Genomic DNA, 21,783 nt, shown 5'->3' on the forward strand with positions numbered 1-21,783 from the left:
TATGGAAAAAGATTTCTAGACATTTTTAAGGGAGGGCTTCATTTCCACCTTTGTAAATCACAAATAAGATGTCAGATAGGTTGGATATCTTAAGATGTCACACTATTTTATTAGAAATATCCTGAGTCACCTTAAAACTACTAATCATTATATTTCTGTGAAATCTAATGTGGGAAACAAAATGGAATACTGTTCAGTGGATTTTTATGCCACTGAACAGAAATTTTAAAAAGCAAAATAGGATAAATAGAAAAAGAGGTCTAAAAGTTCACTTAGGAAAATAATACTTAAAAATTAGAATTAGAATTGGGTAGTAGCAAATGACTCCATGAAACATCATGAAATGATAAATGAAAAACTTTTTTCAAAAAATAAGGGAATTATGAAATTTCTCTTTGGAAAAACAACTAGAAAATGGGTAAAAGAATGATAATGTAATAAGGCTTGCATTACCAGAAAGCTATGACAAAATAAAAGAGCTTAGACATAATATTCAAAGAAATAATGAAGGAAAACTACAGAATCACAGATCCAAAGGTTAGAAATTTAAAGAATCCATTGATCATCTACTGAAAGATACCAAAATGAAATCTCTAAGAAATATTATGGCCAAATCCAAAATCCCTTAGGGCAAGGAGAAAATTTTATAATAAACCAGAAAGAAATAATTCAAATATAAAAGCACCACAATTAAGATCTTGCAACATTTATCAGTTTACTCCTTCAAGGAGCAGAAGACTTGGAATATGTTTTTTCCAGAGCTCTAAGAAGCTATGATTATAATCAAGAATAATAGAATAATCTACCCAGTCAAACAGAATAATATTTCCAGGGAAAAATGTATATTTAATGAAATGGAGGACTTCCAAGTATTTCTGGTGAAGAGACCAAAGGTCAAGAGAAAATTTGCCATTTAAAAAATGACTCAAGAGAAATATAAAATGTTAACATGAAGTAATCACAAGTGATTCAATGAAGAAAACCTGTTAACATTCCTTTATAAGAAGTTGATACACATAAATTCTACAAATTAGAGGGAGTCTACATTGACAGTGAGTATGGATGTGAGTTGATTATGGAAGACTGATCACCAAAAAAATGTGAAGATGAAGAAGCTTTTTGCTGGTAGAAGGGGAAAGTATGAATAAGAACTGGTCAGCTTTTCTCACATAAAATAATTACACAAGGAAGAACTTTTATAGGAAAGATGAAAATGGGGTAGGGCTGACAGGCATTACTTAAATCACATTTTCATTGGAATTTGCTCAAGAGAAAAAATATATATACACACTCAGTTGGGCATAGGAATTTATCTCATTCAATGGTAAGATAGGCTAGGAAGAGGATAAAAGATAAGAGGAGGCATATGATGTATATGTAGGTATATGAGGTATATGTAGAAAACATAACAGTCTTATAAAGGAGCAGAATAAAGAGAAAAAGAATGATAAACAGAGAAAAATAGGATGGAAGGCAACTTACAGCAATCATAATTGTGAATGTGAATATAAATGGGATAAACTAGCCCATATAATGTAAATGGACTGCAAATGGATTGGAATAAAACAATACGTTATATAATAGAGATACCCTTGGGACAGAAAGACAGATACAAAGTTGAAATGAAGGACTGGAGCAGAGTTATGTTTCAGATGATTTGAAGAGGCCAGGGTTGGCAAGCATGATCTTAAAAGCAAAGCAAAAGCAAAACAAGGCCTAAATGAAATATCTTACCATGGAAACCACATTTGGCTAAAATATACCTTAGAAATATCTGATAAAGCCCTCATTTCTCAAATATATTGGAACCTGAGTCAAATTTATGAAAATAATTATCATTCCCCAATTGATAAGTTGTCAAAGCATATGAATGGGCATTTTTCAGAAGAAATCAATGCTTATGTGAAAAAAAATGCCTTAAATCACTACTGATTAGAGAAAGACAAAATTTTAAAAAACAGCAAAGTACCACCTCACACCTATCAGAAATGACAAATGGTGAAGGAGATGAAGAAAATTAAATACGTTAATGAACTTTTGGTGGAGTATTGAACTGGTCCAATCATTCTAGAGAACAATCTGGAACTATGCCAAAAAGACTAAAAAAATGTAAACAACCTTTCTTCCAGTAGGTCTGTACCCCAAAAAGATCAAAGAAAAAGTTTTTTTTAAATCTATATTTACAAAATATTTATAGTAACTTTGGTGGTGGCAAAAATATTGGAAATAGAGAAGATGCTCATTAAATAGGGAATGGCTGAACGAGTAGCATCTGATTGTAATGGAGTACTATTCTGTTAGGAAATGATAAAGAGAGTTGTTTCAGGGGAGGAAAATGTGGCAAGAGTTATATGAACAGATGCAAAATAAAAAAAAAAACACAGAAAATCACTACCTACAGTAACAATGAAGATGATCAACTGTGAAAAACTTAGTACCTTTCATCAATACAGTGATCCAAGACATTTCTGAAGGACTCGTGATGGGAAAAAATACTATCTATCTACAGAGTGAGAACTGGTGATCTGAGTTCAAATTGATGTATAATCTCTCTTTTTTTTGCCTAAAATGAAAATGTTTTGCATGATTTCACACAAATGATTGATATCATATTTTTCCCTTCCCAGTAGATTTAGGATAGGGCTAGAGATCTGTAACTTAAAGTTTTAAATGAAAAAAATGTTAAAATAAACAAAAGATGCCAAAAATAATAAGATCATTAGTATCATTAATTCAATTCAATAAATACCCATTAAATTCTGTCAAAGCACATGAACTGGTCACATGATGAGTGCAAAGAATACAAATAGACAGTATTTCAAAGATATTCTAATAATTTTTTTGTAAGAAAGTAAGTAACTTTCTCACAAAATTTCCAGTGGTTCTCCTAAGGAGAACTGATAGGAAGATATCAATGAGAGCCACAGAGGAAATTTCAGCAGATTTGAGCATGTTAATTTACATTTTTGAAGCAGACAATTAAATCTATGATATTGTAGATCCATTTAAACATTTAAGTACATTTGTGTACAATCCTCTGACATGTAAAGTAAAATATCCTCAGATCTTCCTCCTCCCACAATCCCAGTTTTTAATGAGATTCTATCTTAATTTAGAATGATATAAGATGGGACAACTAGGTGGCTTGGTAGACTGAGAACGAGACCTAGAGATGGGAGATCCTGGGTTCAAATTTGGTCTCAGTTATTCCCTAGCTTGTGAACCTAGGCAAGCCACAACTCCCATTGCCTTGCTTTTATAGCTCTTCTGCTTTGGAACCAATACTCAATATCAATTCTAAAACAAAAGGTAAGGATTTAAAATAATACTGCATATAGACACTAAGTAGCCCAGTGAATAAAGAGCCAGGCCTGGAGATAGAAAGTACTGGGTCCAAATCTGAACTAAGACACTTCCTAGTAACCCTTGGCATGTCACTTTACCCTAAATGCCTAGCCTTTAAGGTCCTTCTGCATTAGAATCAATAGTTAGTATTGATTCTAAAACAAAAAGGTCAGGTTTTAAAATATATATATATATATATATGTAGATAGATAGATAGATAGATAGATATATTTTATTAATATGCATGAAAAATGTTCATATCATGATGTGAATAAGGACGCATGCTTCTCTCTTAAGAAAATACTATTAAATGCATTTAAATAAGATTTCTAGATATATTCTATTACTAGTATATCTATAGTATTCCAATATGTTTATCCTCACTCTATCCCAGAGAGCAACCCCATACTACAAATATAATTTTTTGGAAAAGAAGAAAAGTCAGCAAAGATGATTAATGCACTGAAAAAGTTTGAAAATATGTGTAATATGTACCTCATCTCCAGGAAAGAGTAAGAAATAAGAACAACTCTTCATTTGAGACTCACTTGACCTTTGTGATTTTGTTATATTTACTTTTGATTTTTGTGTGTCAGTATTCTTTCCATTGATTGTTGTAGTTACTGTTTATATTGATTCTTGGCTCTGTTTGCTTCACTAAGCACAGTTCACATAGATCTCTTTATCCTTCCGGTTCTTAGCTAGCATGAAAAATCTTGCTAAACCTCTTTCTCTCCTTCCCGCCACTCTGGAGGATATTGATGGATATGCCAGATGGAGGGTAAGGCATCTTTCTAAAGGTTACCTACAGATTGTTGATCTCTGTCCACAAATGGCCACCTCCCTGTGGGTCTTGTGTAGGGAGGAAGGGAAATTAGATATTAATTAGAGTTAATAGATACAGGGAGAAAAAAGGAATACACCTTCTTTTCAGCAGCACATAGTACATTCACAAAGATTGACCATGTATTAGGGCATAAAAACATGGCAAATAAGTACAAAAGAGCAGAAATAGTAATTACAAACTTTTTAGATCATAATAAAATAAAAATAATAATTAGAAAAGGTACATAGAGAGGAAAATCAAAAATTAATTGGAAATTAAATACTATGATTCTCCAAAATCAGTTAAAGAACAAATCATAGAAAAATTTAACAATTTCATTGAAGATAATGACAATGATGAGACATCCCAACAAAATCTATGGGATGCAACCAAAGCAGTATTCAGGAGGAAATTTATATCCTTGAGTGCATACATTAATAAATTAGGGAGGACAGAGGTCAATGAATTGGACATACAAATTAAAAAACTAGAAAGTGAACAAATTAAAAATCCCCATATAAAACTAAATTAGAAATCCTAAAAATTGAAGGAGAAATTAATAAAATCAAAAGTGAAATAACTTTAATAAACAAGACTAGAAGCTGGTACTTAAAAAAACAGCAAATAAAATAGACAAAGTACTGGTTAATCTAATAAAAAAAAGAAAGAAGAAAACCAAATGAACAGTATCAAAGATGTAAAAGGAGACCTCACCTCTAATGAAGAGAGAATTAAGACAATGATTAGAAACCATTTTGCCCAATTATATGGCAATAAATATGGCAGTCTAGATGATGTGGATGAATATTTACAAAAATATAAATTGCCTTGGTTAACAGAAAAAGAAATCGAATACTTAAATAATCCCATACCAGAAGAAGAAATTAAACAAGCCATCACAGGACTCCCTAAGAAAAAAATCCCCAGGGTTAGATGGATTCACAAGTGAATTCTATTAAACACTTAAAGAACAACTAATCCCAATGCTACACAAACTATTTGACAAAATAAGCAAAGAAGGAGTGTCGGGAGCTATTAAGATAAATTAGAATCTGGAGTAGATATTTTTATATGGACCCCACCAAAAGATCAATACAGACCGGCAGAGCTGGGTATTGACTTTTCTCCCTATCATGGTCAAGACAGAGTGGGATATCTAAGATAAAAATCTAAGATTCCTCTTTTGAAACCTTTCATAATTCTCAGCTTTCTTTAAAATGCATTATAGTCTTATTGAAAAAGCTTTGGACTCTCAGTAATCCACCAGGAGGGGGGCTAACACTGTTCCCCTATGACTCAGAATGCAGCTGCTTAGTACAGCCAAGGTTGAACCCTTAGCAGGGCATTTTGCCCAGAATTAAAGTAAAATAATGAGGCAAAAAATATTGTTTAACACCATCAAGGCTGAGAACTTCAGGGGTTTTTTGGCCTAACAAGATGTCCCAGAGTTCACCTAATGATAACACATATAGTTGATAGTTTAGCCTAGGTTTATCTACACCTGGAGGTTTCTAAGGCTTTTGTTTTGACTATAGTAAAAATACTGCTCCCTTTAACTGTGGGAAACTTTCTTGGGCTTTTGGGGGAAGGGGATCTTTAACTTTCTATATAATAAACTGGTGACTCCATTGTACCTTGGAGCACTTTGAGCTAACAAGCCGTGCTTCCAATCTGTTTTGTTCTTTACATCTGATGACCACCCTAGGCCATTCAGGTAAGTCTCTGGTTATAGAGCAGGATCTCTAAAAAGGAGTTCTACCAAATTCCTTTTATGATGCAAACATGGTACTGATTCCAAAGCCAGGTAGATAAAAAACAGAGAAATAAAACTATAGACAAATCTCCTTAATGAACATAGCTGCAAAAATCTTAAATAGAATACTAGCAAAAAGACACCAGCAAGTGGCATAATGAGGAAAATTAAGATTTAAGTATAAGTTAGGAGCCAGGTCTCTCAGGCAAGTGATGGAGAGTTCCAAGCATGGAACAGTGAAATGAAGAGATCTTTTTTCGGAGAGAACTCTCTGGTTGTAGCTGATGGCAGTTGGGTGCAAACTTAGATGTTGAAGTGAAGAGCCCAGGAAAGTGATTTTCTCCTGTTGAAGTCATCTATCCATGGAAAGATCAGGTGAAGCAGTGAATCCAGTTTTGATTGGTGGACATACCAGACTGGTTAAGTTCCCTGACTTTACCCTTTTTGTGGATTATTTGATGTGGATCCTGGAAAGCTGTGAACATCCCTTCAGTCAAAGAGGACCCTGCAGTGAGACACCCTATCTCCTTCTGACCTAGCAGACTTGACCTGACAACCTGTGATAGAGATAGAGTAGTTTTTTGTCACACCTTCTAGTCCTGAACTTACCCATTAGACAAGTAGTTTTAGATTGACCTTACACTCAATGCCTAACCCATAAACTCTTTTTTTTTAAACCCTTGTACTTCGGTGTATTGTCTCATAGGTGGAAGAGTGGTAAGGGTGGGCAATGGGGGTCAAGTGACTTGCCCAGGGTCACACAGCTGGGAAGTGGCTGAGGCCGGGTTTGAACCTAGGACCTCCTGTCTCTAGGCCTGACTCTCACTCCACTGAACCCATAAACTCTTAATAAACCTTCTTTACTTCCTGTGCTTTCCTCAACCCCCAAGAAAGGACCCACAGAAGGATAGCCTTCAAAACTTGTCTTTCCCCAGCTTCAGAGGTGACCAGTAACTGTTAAATGACATTCATCAACCAGTGTGTTTTTACCCATTTCCCATCCCCTGTGTAGGTTCCCAGGGATTCTGTGTATCCTGTCACTTGTGGGTGTATGGGTGTGCCTGGCTGTGTGTGTCAGCCTTGTGTTACACTGAAAGCAGTTGCATTTTTCAGTGGTCACGAAGATTATTCATTATGATCAGGTGGGATTTATACCAGGAATGCAAGGATGGTTCAATGTTAGGAAAACCATCCAGATAATTGACTATATTAACCAAGTAAACCAACAAAAATCACATGATCATCTCAATAGATGCAGAAAAGTCTTTGACAAAATACAACACTCATTCCTATTGAAAACACTAGAAAATATAGAAATAAAAGGACCTTTCCTAAAAATAATAAACATAATAAATAAATATTTATTTATATTAAATAATAATAAATAAAATAATAAATAAATAAAATAATAAATAAATTAATATACCTAAAACCATCAGCAAGCATCATCAATGGGGATAAATTAGAAGCCTTCCCAATAAGATCAGGAGTGAAACAAAGATGCCCATTATCACCTCTATTTATTTAACATGGTACTAGAAACACTAGCAGCAGCAATTAAGAAAAGAAAAAGAAATTGAAAGTATTAACGTAGGCAATGAGGAGACCAAGCTATCGCTCTTTGCAGATGATATGATGGTCTCCTTGAAGAATCCTAGGGAATCAACTAAGAAGCTAATGAAAATAATCAATAAATTTAGCAAAGTTGCAGAATACAAAATAAACCCACATGAATCATCAGCATTTCTATATATTTCCAATACATCTCAGCAACAAGAGTTAGAGAAATTCCATTTAAAATCACCCTAGACAAAAATAAAATACTTAGGAATCTATCTACCAAAAAAAAAAAACACAGGAATTATAGGAACACAACTACAAAACACTTTCCACACAATTAAAACTAAATCTAAACAATTGGAAAAATATTGAGTGCTTATGGGTAGGATGAGCTAACATAATAAAAATGGCAATCCTATCCAAATCAATTCACTTATTCAGGGCCATACCTATCAAACTACCAAGAATTTTTTTTTACTGAATTAGAAAAAAAAACTATAACAAAGTTCATTTGGAAGAACAAAAGATAAAAAATATCAAGAGAAATAATGAAAAAAAAAATCGTGAAGGGATGTGGCCTAGCAGTACCAGATCTTAAACGGTACTATAAAGCAGTGGTCATCAAAACAATATGGTACTGCTGAAGAGACAGAAGGGAGGATCAGTGGAATAGACTTGAGGTAAATGACCTCAGTAAGACAGTGTATAATAAGCCCAAAGAGGCCAGCTTTTGGGAAAAATCCACTATTTGATAAAAACTTCTGGGGAAATTGGAAAACAGTATGGGAGAGATTAGGTTTAGATCAATATCTCACGCCCTACGCTAACATAAACTCAGAATGGGTGAATGACATGAATATAAAGAAGGAAACCATAAATGAATTATGTGAACACAGAGTAGTATGCCTGTCAGATCTTTGGGAAAGGAAAGATTTTAAGACCAGGCAAGAGTTAGAAAAAATTACAAAATGTAAAATAAATAATTTTGATTACATTAAATTAAAAAGGGTTTGTACAAACAAATGGAAATCAACAAAAATTAGAAGGCAATCAAATTGAGAAAAACATTTATAACAAAAACCTCTGACAATTTTCTAATTACTCAAATTTGTAAGAACCTAAATCAATTGTACTAAAAATCAAGCCATTCCCCAATCAATAAATGGGCAAGGGACATGAATAGGCAATTTTCAGATAAAGAAATCAAAACTATCAATAAGCACATGAAAAAGTGTTCTAATTCTCTTATAATTAGAGAAATGCAAAACAAAACAACTCTGAGGTACCACTTAACACCTAGCAGATTGGCTAACATGACAGCAAAGGAAAAAAAAATAAGTGTTGGAGGGGATGTGACAAAATAGGGACATTAATTGCTGGTGCATTGCTGGTGGAGTTGTGAATTGATCTAACCATTCTGGATGGCAATTTGGAACTATGCCCAAAGGGCTTTAAAAGACTGCCTGCCCTTTGATCCAGCCATACCACTGTTGGGTTTATACCCCAAAGAGATAATAAGGAAAAAGACTTGTACAAAATTATTTATAGCTGCGTTCTTTGTGGTGGCAAAAAAATTGGAAAATGAGGAGATGTCCTTCAATTGGGGAATGGCTGAACAAATTGTGGTACCTGTTGGTGATGGAATACTGTTGTGCTAAAAGGAATAATGAACTGGAGTAATTCCATGTGAACTGGAATGACCTCCAGGAATTGATGCAGAGTGAAAGGAGCAGAACCAGGAGAGCATTTTACACAGAGATTGGTACACTGTGGCATAATCGAATGTAATGGACTTCTCTACTCGCAACAATGCAATGATTCAGGACAATTCTGAGGAACTTATGAGAAAGAATGCTATCCACTTCCAGGGAAAGAAATATGGGAGTAGAAACACAGAAGAAAAATAACTGCTTGATCACACGGATCGACAGGGATATGATTGGGGATGTAGACTCGAAATGAGCACCCTAGTGCAACTATCAATAATATAGAAATAGGTCTTGATAAATGACACATGTAAAACCCAGTGGAATTGTATGTTGGATAAGGGAGGGTGGGTAGGAGGAAGGTTAATTAATCAACAAAAAATTAAATTAAAAAATAAAAATTAAATTAAAAATTAAAAAAAGAAATTATATCTTGATGTTTTGGATTGCACGCAGGTGCATAGAAACCCTACCCTGAGCTGAATTTGAGTGTACCCTCTGGTTAACAGAGGTCATATTAATGGAATCCCCAACCTGCTCAGCCCAGGACCCTCTTAGAGGACACATCACCTTCAGGCCCCCATTTGGAGCCAAATTCTGGAGGAAAGAAACAGAACTTGGTGATCTTAGAGAAAAGTGGATTCCTCATATATGGCGCTGAAAATTATAGTGGCAAAACTTATATCCATGACTTGTTCTCATGGTCACTAACTCCCATTCAGGAGTGGTGCTGGACTGCCAAAGAGCTTCCCAAAGTCTGTTGTATTCCCATTACATGATTACAATAAGGCCTGGAGGGGATGACATACTGTGCAAATGCCATGGAGCTATGGCAGAAAGGGTCTAGCTCTGGCCTCAGAAGAACTAAGCTTCAGACTGACTCTTGATGCTCACTAGCTATATGGACTTGGACTATAAGCTGATTCTGTAAAATGGGAATAATCAAAATTGTACTATCTGTCTCCAGTGGTGTTTGTGAAGAAACTACCCTGTAAACTGTTAAGTGATACAATTACACTGACTGGCCTGAGCTTTTTAGTAGACTTGACACAAGCCTCGGAATGCCAAAAAAATGTTTAAGGAAAAAGATAATAACAATTTACTACTAAAAGATTCCCTTTGAGCTGATACTTTATGTGAATCCCTTTATGGAGGGAAAGAGGCCTTTGCTGATGACATGACTGGCTTCCCCTATGCAGCTGCCTGGCATCAGTCCCATGTCTCATGTGTGCCTACATGTGTCCATTCTGTCTCCTCCATTTTGGACAGAAACTGATTGATTTGTGTATTTTTCCCTAGTGCACACACACGGGTGCACATACGCACATGCTTGCTGACCACATTTAAAGGACTGGATATGGGCAAAGGGCAGTGGGACCCCTGAGGAATCAGATGATGTGAGCTGGACTTCAGCTAGGTCTCTTCTTAGCTGTGGGACCCTAAGCAGAGAAATCTCTTGGCCTTTGTGTCCTTCAGTTAATAGCAGTTCATACCAACTTCCTCTGGGAATCTGGTCAGGATTAAATGAGATAATTTGTGTCAAATGCATTGTGATTTGGAAAATCAGAAAACGGCCCCATCCTAAGAACGGCTGCAGGGTTTGAGGTTTCATCAACTTTTGGCTTGGTGGAAAGGAATATCTACCCCAGTGACATCAGAGGCTGTGAAATACTGAAGAGCACTAAGGTGTTAAGTATTGGAAGTGGTGAGTGGACAGCACTGGGCCTGGTATCAAGAAGATTTGAGTTCAAATTTGACCTTAGACACTTCCTAGCTGCGACCCTGGACAAGGCACTTAACCCTGTTTACCTTAGTTTACTCGTCTATAAAATGAGTCAGAGAAAGAGATGGCAAACCACTTCAGTATCTCTGCCAAGAAAACCCCAACTGAGGTCAGACATAAATGAACAACAATCACAATCATTGCCATTCATGTAAGAGTAGTTTATTACCTTCATTGCACATTTTTGCCCAGCAGTGCATTGATATGCATCCCTAGAATGGATAACAGGAGTATTCTTATCACCTTTACTTAAAACAGAGTAAGTAATGATTCAGAGAGGATAGTCTTCAGTCATCTGCCTAATCACTACTAGTCACTGAGGGAGATGAATTTTGCCATGTTTTGCTGCAATCTACCCAAAAATGAATGGAGAAAGAAGACAGGCTCTGGAGAAGGGCATACAGAGAGAAGAATTTATCAAGGAGATTTCAGAAGAATGTTTAAAAAGCTAAGAAGAGAAGGAAGAGATGAAAACTTCAGAGAGAAATTTGAAGACCCAAGGATGGTGATGTCTACGTGGAATCTAGAAGCCCCCAAACTTGTAGCCTAGAAAGATTTAATGAACCCAAGTTTACTTAGCTTAAAGGTGACAGCCGCAGGCTTGACCCATCACTTGAGAGTTCCTCCCTGAGGAAAGGCCAAGCCCAAGCCAAGTGACTCTTCTTGTCTTGGTAAGAGGGAAAATTTTGACAAGGTCAAACCTGAGGCTTTCACTTTCAAGCTAAGTAAACTGGGATTCATTAAATCTTTCTAGGCTACAAGTTGGGGGCTTCTAGATTCCACATCAACAGTGGACAATTTCAGATTCATTCCTTTAATCTTAGTTCCAGAAGATAGAGTATGAATAGAATTAATTAGTAAGTGTGAAAAATGCTTGAACATCATATTACATAGCTTTAAACTGTGGTTTATATTTATATATTTCCAAGAGACTAACAGTGATATTAGTTCCTTCCAGATAGCCTTGGTTTTAGAGATAGGTTCCCTGAAAGAGTTAATCTTTGCCAAAAAATAAAAAATGAAAAAGGTAAAATAAATTCCGCTATATATATTTTGGAGTATATGATTTTCCTTGGTACATTTAGGAAGATGTCTTTTACTGGTTTCTTTGCTGTTGGACTTGTTTCTGTTCTTGACAGCTGTATTTTTTCACTCCTAAATTTATATTTTTTGAGGTGTTCAAGAAACAAATATTCTTTTTAGGTCTGGTTTTCTTTCTAAAAACATTTCAAAGTCTTCTTTCTTATTGAACATAATTTTTTTTTGGTTTTGGTGCTGTTTGGTTTGCAGGATAGGTCACCCTAGTCTGGATCCTAAGCTTCAATGTTCTTTGAAAAACATTATTCCATTCCCTTTTCCTTTTTTCAATGGATACAAAACAGGCTTGCATTATTCAAAGGCCCTTTCCTTTGAATTTGAATGTCTTTTTCCTGATGGCTTCTAGAACTTATTTCTTAAATGAATGATTAAATATAACCATCATGTGTCTTGGAGTTTGGATACTCCCTCTCCCCCAGGTGATAAGTGAATTCCCTCAATTAGGATTTATAAGTTAAGTTTTACAAGGTTTTGCAAGAAGCCATGCCTGTGGGCACAGTTGGCAATTGGACACTTGGAATCTTAGGAGATTCCGAATGCCATACTGGGGCATGGGACCAATTGTCGGTTGGGCTGTGCCCTATATAAGGGAGGTAGAGGCTGGACCCAGAGACTCATTCTGGAGCCTAGGATCCAGGGTGGAGGGGTGGAGAATGTGGGTTTAGATAACTTAGGTAGGTTTTATCTATCTTAGCTGATCAATAGCAACATCTCATTCACAAACCCAACAATCTCTTAGGAAAAAAAATATATTTCAACCAACCAATTATTCTTCGTCTGGCTCAGGGTTTGTCAGCCCTGGGCCAGCAGTTGAGCATTTATTCATCAATTTATCTTCAATCAAGCTACCATCTAATTTGTCTATAGGGCAGCCGTGTTCACCAAAGCAGGCCAGATTGACCAGTGGCCTGCCTGGGCCAATGGGTCTGGTTAGTTCAGCTATCAACATTCTGAAGCTGTTAGCTATAATGCTTATAACTAGGATCAAACTTCATTTAGGGATTCCTAATGACCCTTTTCCCTTCTACCAGTTACCCTTGTTGTTTTGATTTACTCGAGTAAAAACTTTGTTTTTAAAAGTCAGTCTAGCTACTGACCTTTTGTTGGTTGACCTGGCAACAGGTCAGCCTCAAGGAAGTTCTTGGGCAAGTTGAAGGGTCAGCAGAGGATCCAGTCTTACTCCATGAAGTTAATCTTAACTACCATCAGTAACATCATTAGTCAGATGCATTATTGATTTATCATTGTTATTCTGATATTATTGATTTAGTTATTATTAATTGAAACATCAATTGGTGCCAGGAGGCTAGTCTTCCTGAAGAAACACACTGTGATTGGTTGAGGGGATTCTATAGGAAGTTTAGTTGTGTTATCTGATTTCCTGTTTATACCTAAGGAAAGTTTAAAGTTTCTTTGTCATCTGGGGCTTTTTGCTTTACCTTTTCTTAACAATTACATCTTTATAATCAAGTCCCTCAAAGATCATAACAGATTTTAGTTTCTATGTTCAGAAGTTCTGGGCACTTCTATTATTTCCTTCATTAAAATGTTTTGTTTTTTTCTTCCTTATGTTCTGGGAGATTTTTGGTCCTAAGATTGTCTGTGCATGGTCTGTTTTTGAGGTCAGTATGTTTTTTTTTTAACCCTTAATCTCTGTGTATTGTCTCATAGGTGGAAAAGTGGTAAGGGTGGGCAATGGGGGTCAAGTGACTTGCCCAGGGCCACACAGCTGGGAAGTGGCTGAGGCCGGGTTTGAACCTAGGACCTCCCGTCTCTAGGCCTGACTCTCACTCCACTGAGCTACCCAACTGCCCCCAGTATGTTTTATTTGAATAGTAAAAACATTTTCTTTTAATGTTATTATATTTTGATTTTGTTCTTACATTTGTCATTCAATTCTGTCTCTTTGCATTCCCAATCTGTTGTTCTCTCTTTTCTTTCTTTGGTGAGGTTTGTATTTGCAGTTTCAAATTTTTGTATCCAGTTCATTATTTTTGCTGGGCAGGGAATACTGCTTTTGAAATTCTAATTTCTCTTTTAAACCATTCAGGAATAACATTCTGTGTTTCGAAGTTCTCTTTAAATTTAACAAAGTCTTCTTTCTTATCAAGTATTAGATTATTTTCCTTAATATTCAAAGCTATTTTCTTTCTGTTGTTATTGTTGGAGTTTTTCTCCCTGTTTATTTATCTGGTTATGTTCAAGGTCTTTCTGATTTCATTTTTCTTAAATCTTTGGTACTTTCAGTCTTTTCCCCCTCTTCTTCCTCCTTGTAACTCACCTCTTGACTCCCCTTTGATGGTGGTTTTTTTGTGGGCTAGATATCAAAGCATCTCAGTCTCCTCCAATCCTGAGCAAGTCATGGTACACCAGCATTGATCTCTGCCACAAGTGACTTTTACGTGGTCAGAACTGGCCCCAGTTGTATGCTGTACTCTTTCCCTCAAGTTTGGTGGAGTTCTTCCTACTCAGCATCCCCAACACACGGTGCTCTGCCCTACTGACCTATTCCATTCTTTCTATTTCTCAGTTCTCTGGCCTGGCACAGTTGATTCAGAACCTTCTTTCCTCTGTCAGAACTGGTTCTTCTTAACTGTAGTCCCTGGCAAGCTTTTGCTCTTGAAGGACTGTGGCCAAACTGGCTGTTGAGGTCAGGACAAATGTACACAGCCTGGATATAGAGTCTCCATGGTATTAGAAAGAGGGAGGCGGGACAGGGGTAAAGGAATGGGTTTTGATGTAAACCTATATTGAGTTCTCAGGTCTACTAATGCAGCCTTGCTGTGAGTATTGTGGAAAGTGGAGGAGAGATGCTGAGTGAGGTCAGGGTCAGTGAGTGTCATGTTCTGTATTGTGTGTGTGTCTATTTTTTTCCAATTCTGAATATCTTAGACAATGGAAACAGCTGTAATTGCTTAAATTTTGTGTTATATTTCTGTTTTTGAGAGGTCTGAGAGGTCATAGGGATCAAAGAAAATATCTAGTTTGCATTCTAGTTGCTCATTTGGCCCAGAACCTATACTTTGTTTTTAAAACCAAATTCATTTCCAGATATATTTTTCTAATTTTCTCTCCCCTTTCTGAATCCACTCTGTATGACAAAATATAGAAGAGAAAATGAGAAAAATAAAACCACAATAATCAAATTAATTAGCATTTTGATCAAAATTAACAATTTCCATTTCCATAGTTCTTCACCGCTACAAAGAGAAAAAGATGGACCATTTTATCATAATTTCTTCAAACCTGATCTTTATTATTACACAGCATTCACTTTTATTTCAGCTGCTGTTGTTTTTGGTCCTTCAATTTTCACTCTTGTACTTGAAATGAGGAACTGTCCAATAAGCCAAATCCCATGAGTCTTTGCAGTGTTTATCTGCATGACTCACTAATGCTTTTTCCTATGGGAGAGAGACAAGGAAGCTTGCTTCTGGGAAAGACATATTAATGTAAAACAGAAGTGTCTTAGAGATACTTTGGAGCAAGAGTAAATATTCTGCAAATAGTTTAAATCTGCTAACCAAAAAAGAGCAGTCATATCAAACTTAAATAGAAACAGATCCTTGAGGATTACAGACTGGTTTAGAAAATCACAAGTTAACATTAGTTATGTTGTATTCTTTTTTAGTAATTTTGGTAATCTTTTTCTCATTACACTTTAATCAATTTGGGCTGCAACTTTGTGATCACAGGCCTTGAAGTGAGGCGTATAGCTTCCTTTGGCTGGCTATAATTTTTGAACCAGTAATAGAGATGCTTTAAAAATGCATGTTAAACATGGCCTCTTCTTTCTTGGTTGGACCTTTTCTTTTTGAATCCTAAATTAATGGTGTTCAGTTAGAAATGATGCTCTCTCTACCTCAGCATTCATCCTTTTGTGAGTGAAGTTGGAAGCTACAATATTGTCAGTTTCGAAGAATTATAAGGGAATCAAACCATTCAGGATTTGGGGAAGTCAATACCTCAGGAGTCTAAAAATCTGTAAGTCATCCAGGCTTGTTTTGGAGCTGATTCAACATCTATGTTCTGTGGATGGAGAAGTAACCTTTTGGTCTCAGCTCAGCATTAGGTCAGATGAGCACTTATCCACCAGTGATGCTACATTTAAACATGGACGTGGTGGCATTTGTGTATTGAGTATGAGCCCACTCTCACCAGGGCATACGGTTGATATAAAATAGAGTATTCCATACCTATCAAAGTATGGAAATTATTTTTCTCCATAGTTTTGAAGTCAAAACCTCTATGTAAAAATTAAATGGCATTCATTGTTTAAATGGAATTGAGATTAAATACACCAGAAAGCTAACAGTTGGGGAAACCAAACCAGAACAGGAGCTTAAGTCAATAGCAATAAAGTAAACAATTTTACCTTTCAGGGATATTCCTAGAACTCTGAGTGGAGATGTTGCAGACTGAGTGTGAGATAGTGAGTCCACTCGTTACATTTTCATTGGTTAAATTATTGGTTTCTATTTACTTTAGAATGCATGTCTCCCTTCTCTATATTCCTCAGTTTATCTTTTCATATGGTACAGTAATATGATATAACTTTCATTTACCCCAATTCTTTAGCCATTGCTTAACTACTGGATATTCATTTAAGTGTTCTTTCCTACTACATAAAAGTTCCGCTTTAAATAGACCAAACTATATAGGAACATTCTATCTCTGACATCTTATCAGTGGGGCCTTAGTGTCAAAGAAGGTTTAGCAACTTAATCGCTTTTTTAATATAATTCCAAAATGCTTTACCTAATGAATGGATTGATGTTTCCATATTATAAGATTGTATTAGGTTTTCTCTTCACTTCTTTCTCACATATTCACATGCATAAAGATATGTGTGCATGTATAAATACATCTATGCACACAAACATACAAATGCATGTTTATGATTGTGTACATATGTGTATATTTGCATTTATAAATTCATGCCTTCACATGCATACATTCATACCAATATTCATTATGTATATATCTTTAGGTTTAGAGTTTATACATGCATATCTATTTTATATACATGTATGACAGATTTATTGTATATGCATATTATATATTATATATTATTTGCATCTTGTGCATATATTTCATTTTGTCCAAAGCAAATTTTTAACACAAAAAATACATATTTGGTGGAGGAATTAGTGGTGGTGGGAAAAAATCCAAGGTGACACTCACTACTCAGTATCTTGTTTGAGTGCCTCAGCGGTAGGGCTACAATCTGTCTTCAGTTTGGTCAGTGATGGCAATTGTTTTCACACCATTCTGACTCTACATGGTGGAAATGTCACCATCTGATTAGCTATCACCATTCTTTTGATTTATAATAGCCATTAGTTGGGGCTACTCACTTTTACAGTTTTTCATGTTCCAAAGGAGTGATTTGACCATGGCCGTGTATAATTACAGTCCAATTGGTTCAGGCAGGGGCCGACCAACTACACAGACATTTGCTTTATTATCAACCTTGACTCCAATTTTAATTAACTAATAATATATTCAATTTCTACTTCAGAGAAGCATGTTGCTATTAATACTCATCGATCACTTCAAATATCTGTGCATATGTGAGTATTCAATAAAAGGGATTGACTGACTGCTTGCCATAAAGTAAAATCCAGTTAAGGAGGCAGAGCAAGAAACAAACATGCAATGATAGGGACAGAATATTCATAATGGAATTGGTTGTTTTTCCAGTAGTTATTATAGGGACACAATGATTCAGTCCAATGACAGGCATCAGTTCAAAGCTTTGTAAGGTCTGAAACAGCAGCAACAACCTTCAAATGCTTAGCCTTGTGGCTTATTTTCCTTGTCATTTGATCAGTCATGCTCTTTTCTCAAACATGCATGTGTGTGAGATAGCATCATTCCTTGGGTGCTGGAAGCGTGATGATGTCGGGTTCAAGCTTCACAGACCACTTCAAGTGCTGTGTGTCTTTGCATTAGCACAGAACTCTTGGGCAGAAACTGGCAGGTGAGTGCTGCTATCATTAATAAAATTCCTTTTTCATTTCTATGGAAAGGAGCAGAGACATATCTGCAGGGAAAGGATTTCTTGAGCTCTTAGAGTACTGTCTGCACTCAGAAGATAAGAAGGCAAACCCTCAATTATAAATAAAATATACATAAAACAAATGAAGGTATGTGAATTGACTGCTCATCGAAAAGTGCAAAACCAAATAGGACTGCCCCTTATAATTGAGAAGACCCAGATGCTCATAAGAATCGAGTGAATGATGCATATGTATTTGTGGAACACATATAGATTTTGTTCTGTCAAATGCTGTCATATTTATATTATAGAAATATAAAAATATGGAATATCTCTTGAATTTAACCTCTCACTGCTTTCTAAAATGCAGATATCTAACTCATATTACTGAATGTGTGGGTCTCCTTAATGAACGAGTGAATTCTTTATCTTAAGAATAAGCAGGGAGATACAATCTATAAAAAGAACAATTTTTCTTTATTTAGTTGCTTATGGCATTCTCACCAAAATTTTATTTCACTCTCCTCATCTTCTCACACTCTCCATTTTAAAATGGATTGTTAGCAGAACTTTGTATGTCAGAATTAATTTCTCTTCCAGAGCCTTTTCAAGAGTGGTCCTCCTTATCTGGTAGAATAAATTTCATCAAAGCACAGGGATGGGTATCTCTTTTAATTCCACAGTCTTTTTATTTGATCCTCCAATCACTACCAACTACTCTTTTGAAATTTTTTTTACTACTTTGTATGCATTTTCCATTTAATTATTTTATGTGAATCATGTTCCCTCAGTAGAATAGAAGCTCCTCAAAGGGAGGAACTATTTGGGGTTGTTGTTATTATTGCTATTCCTATTGCTATTGTTGTTTGGTCATGCTCTCCCTAGAGCATAGTAGAGTGTTTTGCACAAAGTAGGTAATGATAATAATAATAATTATTATAATGATGGCAATAATTCTAATAATGTTAATGAGAATACTGATAACAAGTTTGTTTTATAAAATGTTTTAAGGTTTGGAAAGCACTTAACAATACATTTTTTCGTAGCTACTGCAGGGGTGATAAAGGGGTTTTATGGGTTCAATAATTACTGATTAATTCAATTGAAATTTGGAACTTTATACCTATTAAATAGGCATGATGTATGCAGTGGCCTCCAAGAGGGGTCTGCTACTGAAGAAAAATGAGAATCTGCACGCAAGAAAGTTTTGTAAAATTCAGATTGATCAGTAGGACATAGGGAAGAACAATATAGACACTTAAAAGTCAAGTTAACAAGTCAGATCCATGAAGAGAAAAATCACTAATAGTTGCCCAAAACAGAGAAAATATAGCTCATAATATACTAAACATTTCAGTTCAGAGGATGACACAGATAGGCAACAGCACTAGGGAATAGAAGATTCTATGCTTTCTATTCCCTTCCTCTCCATGTCCTTGATTTACTTTACTTCTACTCCCATCCTTTCCAAAGCCACAATGATAAGTTCTAGAACAAATGCACAGGACTCCTAAGCTAAGGGAACCAATGGCAAATCCATATCCTCAGTAATATGTCAATTTATGAAAACCATGTCATATAGTTCAAATAGATAGTAGATCTTTCTAGGAAGCTCCAAATCGCATTGGGCAAATGATAAGTTTCTGTAAAGAAAATTGACCCTCTTAGGAGTAATCTTGGCACCTTGCCTTTTCAGCTTTTCAAGTTTGGGCCATATGCTAATTTCAACACATTGGATTGCCCTAATATTTCTTTTGCTTTATTTTCTATGATTACCATCCCCCTGGCCATATATCTGCCTGCTCCAACAAGAATTCATTCAAGTCACTCACTATGCTTGTATTAAGCACCAACTTTCTGATAAAATGTCTTGTGATACTATGTTAGGATGTGGAAATAAAACAAAAATTAGTCCTTGTAATCAACAAGCTTCCATTCTCCTACTTATTGGGTCACATATTTATAGCTAGAAGTGACTTAGAGGTCATTTACTTCAATTCTCATTTTGCAGATAAACAGCTGATACTCAAAGAGGTAAAGTCACTTGCCCAAGGTCAAAAAGCTAATAGGCAGCAAGCAGGGTTAGTACATGGACCCAATTCCTCTGATTGCAAATCCAGTGTTTTTTTATTAGCACATGGCTACAGGGACTAGCAACTAATGACAATTGAATACAACACAAAACCACTGAACATCAAAGCCAACATTCAAAATTAGGTCTGTTCTATGAGTGGGGAAGAGATGGGGAAAAAATGAACAAATGAGTTTTCTACCAGTGACTTGTTGATTTTCTACACAAGTCTGATGTGGAGGCCTTTAATGAATTTTATATATCAAAGCTTTGATTCTTCACAATTTTCCTGCTCTCCTGGTAAAATCCTTACTTCAGAGTGACATTTTAAAATTGTTTTTTTTTTACTTCCATATCCCTTCTCCACTTTTACCTTTTCTGCATACAAGCTGTTTGATACATCCTTGTTATCATAATGCTCTTCTATGAAAACAAGTTTTCAGTAGCTTTAAGATAGCTTCCCTATCTAGGTGGTGTAGTAAATAGAGTACTGGCCTGGAGTCAGGAAGACCTGAATTCAAATGCAAGTTCAAACCTGGCCTCAGACACTTATGACCTGTGTAACATTGAGCAAATCACTTTATCTTGTTTGTCTCAATTTCCTAATCAATAAAATGATCTGGAAAAGGAAATTTGGTATTTTTGCCAAGAAAAACTCAAAATGGGTCACAAAGGTTCAGACACAACTGCAACAACTAAACAACAAAAGATAACTTAAGATAACTTCTTTAGCTTGGCATCCTTTGAGATCTCAGTTTACTTTAAGGCCCATTTTGTGGATAACATCTTTGTTATTTGAAGCTTTTTCTGATCACACTAACCCTAAATTAACTCTCCAAAAATATCTTATTTTTGATCATTTGTGTACATACTATAATTTCTTAAGGGTACACAATGTCTTTTTGTTAAGTGTCTTTAGCATTTAAAATAATGACTTTTGCAAAGGATTTACTTAATAAAAGTGTATAGAATTAAATTTCTAAATCCAACTTCAGTATATTCTTGATTTCCTCTCAGTACATATAGATGCTGCCATATATTCTTTACCTTCATCATTTGCTGTTCTTATTCCTTATCATATTTGGGTTCTTTCCTAATTCTACTTTTGACTGCTAGTATCAAGATAATTCTCCTTTCAAATGAGATACCTTATGTACTTCTAGAACAAAATCTTCTCATATGGAGCCCTGCCTAAGCCACTCCCTACATGGTCTTATATGTTATTTCAATGGTTTTGTTGATTTGTTTTTTTCCAGAAATTGCTACTGACAAGACACGGGTTGGAATAGCAGCTCTGTCATTTAATGACTTTTTTTTTTAACATTTATTAATATTCATTTTTAACGTGGTTACATGATTCATGCTCCACCTTTCCCCTTCAACCCCCGCCCCCGCACCCCCCCCCAACCCTTGGCCGATGCGCGTTTCCACTACTTTTGTCATGTGTCCTTGAACAAGACCAATTTCCAAATTGTTGGTAGTTGCATTGGTGTGGTAGTTTCGAGTCTACACCCTCAGTCATGTCCACCCCGACCCATGCGTTCAAGCAGTTGTTTTTCTTATATGTTTCCTCTCCTGCAGTCCTTCCTCTGAATGTGGGCAGCGTTCTTTACCATAAATCCCTCAGAATTGTCCTGGGT

Source organism: Gracilinanus agilis, chromosome 3 (genome assembly GCF_016433145.1).
Source record: "Gracilinanus agilis isolate LMUSP501 chromosome 3, AgileGrace, whole genome shotgun sequence".
NCBI classification, from domain to species: domain Eukaryota; kingdom Metazoa; phylum Chordata; class Mammalia; order Didelphimorphia; family Didelphidae; genus Gracilinanus; species Gracilinanus agilis.